This window comes from Anneissia japonica, unplaced genomic scaffold, assembly GCF_011630105.1.
Source record: "Anneissia japonica isolate Jap-2015-1 unplaced genomic scaffold, ASM1163010v1 scaffold11229_len202898_cov190, whole genome shotgun sequence".
In the NCBI taxonomy this organism is placed as follows: Eukaryota; Metazoa; Echinodermata; class Crinoidea; order Comatulida; family Comatulidae; genus Anneissia; species Anneissia japonica.
Genome location: NW_022743271.1, coordinates 2,921 through 5,678, shown reverse-complemented (window position 1 = coordinate 5,678; position 2,758 = coordinate 2,921).

The following is a 2,758-nucleotide window of genomic DNA, read 5'->3' as shown; positions in this document are numbered from 1 at the left end:
CTAGTTACTCTTTACTGTCTTTATCAATTTTAATTGAAATGATCATAATGCCAATTTCCAAGATTGCGTTCATCTTGGCGGAGAAAATGGTTATTTTTGTAAGACTATTATTATTATTATTATTATTATTACTATTATTATTATTATTATTATTATTATTATTATTATTACTATTGTACAAAATACAATCTCATCAAAGCAATCACATATAGAATATATAAATATTATTATTTTAATAGTAGTGTTATGCTTATTTATTATTGTTGAAATCAATAATAATATTATTTATATATTACTGTATTGTATTTCTGTTATTTCAAAATGATATTTTAATATTAGAATGAATTACATTGTTACTACTGTTATATAATAATATTATTTATAATATTTTTATTACCACTATTGATATCATTACAGTATTATCATCATCCCTCATCATCAACCTCATCCTATTTGTCATCGTCATCATCATTCTCATTGTTGTCTAATCATTATAATCATCCTTACTATCATCGATCGTTGTAATAATCACCATCATCATCACATCATACTCATCCATCGTCATCGCCCTCATCACGTCCTTATCAATCATCTATCGTCGTTATCATCATCCTCATAATCTTCATCCTCCTCATTCTTCATCATTTTCTTCATCATCATCCTCATCATCATATTCATCCTCATTCATCATCCTCATCAATGGCATAGCCAGCTATTGGCACAGTTGGGACAGTCCCACACCATTTTTCCAAGAAGTCCACAAAAAATGGTCCACATTTTAAAAAGGGTCCAAATTATGTAATTTTATGCATAAAATGGATCCAGATACCTTATATTTAGTTAAATATTGTTAAATATTATGAAAATGGGCCCAGATATTTCATACTTTTGTGTAAAATGGGTTCACATTGTTTGAATTTACACGTAAAGTGGGTCCGCTCAGATATTGTCCCACACCGTTTGGAAATCCTGGCCATGGCATTGATCCTCATCCATCATCGTCACTCTCATCACCATCCTCACCAATCATTGTTTACATCATCACCATCACCTTCATCCTACTAATCATCCTCATCCATCATCATCCTTATTCTCATCATCATCAACCTCATCCTTATCCTACTTATCATCATCACTCATTCATCATCATAGTCCTCATTATCATCATCATTGTCATTATCATCCTCATCATCATCTTCATTACAATCATCATCCATCATCATCATCCATCATCATCCTTGTCCTCATCATCAACCACATCATCATCATCATCAATCAACATCCTCATCATGAGGATGGTAATAAAGAGGATGAGGACGACAAGAATGAAGATGGGGATGAGGGGCAGACGGGATGTTTCTCATCATTCGTCATCATTAACCTCATCAACATCATTCCCATCAATCATCCTCATCATTATCACGATCACCCTCATCAACGACCATTATCATCAATTATAATCATCATCCTTATTTTCATCATCATCAAACTCATCATCCTAATCCTTCTCCTTATTATCATCATTATCCTCACCATCCTTATCAGCATCATTTATTCCTCATCATCATCCATCATCAATCATCATCTACCTCATCATCTTCCTTCTCCTCATCAGCCGCATCATCATCATTCTTATCTTAATCACCATAATCATAATCATCATTACCATCATCCTCATTATTATCATCATCATCATCGTCATCATTACCATCATCCTTTTCATCATTATCCCCTTCATCATCAGTCACTGCCATCATCATGAGGATGATGAAGATGAGGACGACGAGAATGAAGATAAGGACAAGGGTGAGGATGAGAGGAATGATTCTCATCATTCATCATCATCATCATCATCGTCATCATTCTCATCAATCATTTTCTTTCATTCTCATCACCATCATCACAATCATTATCATCAACAACCATTATCATCAATCGTAATCACCATCATCTTCTTCCTCACCATCATCCTCATCATCTTTCTTCTCCTCATCATCATGAACATCCTCCTTATAATGGGGAATATAATGAGGATGGGGATGGCAATAAGGAAGATGATGATGATAATAATAATAATGACATCAGTATATTAAGAATAACAGTACTAACGCTAATATTAATGTGAATTATAAACTATAATTTTTTTTAAAACGCATAAGAATAATAATATACTATATTAATAATATTATAGAGTAACAACATAATAGTATACTAATGATGATGAAGAAAAATGTAGTGTAGAAAGATTAAATTTAAATAGGTAAACATTTTCTTTAATTTTGATTGTCGTAGTCTTAGAATTCTGTGTGTTGACGTCATCATTCCAAATTTGCTTGGGAGGTGGGGAATTCCCGTCTGACAGGCCTAGACTCCCATCGTCCGATGCCTCGACAAGGTTGCCACACCACAAACAATGATTTGCTTATCCATATAACATTATTTTGATTGCCAATCCCTAATATTTTGGCTTAAAAGCAGAATTTTGGGCCATACAAAGCTAAAAAGAAACTCTCCCATAAGCCCAGGGAAGTTTATTCCGGGACTCTGACCAAGGGTCTAGTCGGCCCTGTGTTTGGACCCATCCTATCAGACCCCCTGGGGCCACCACTGAACGACTATAATGGGTAAGTATATAACTAAGTTCCTGTCAGTTTTCACAGTTATAGAAAAAAACTAAAAGTGACTAAAAAATTGGTTTGTTAAAGCAAAATTTTACTATTTCGTTTTTTCGTTGGGTTAACTTTGTAGTAGTTCATTA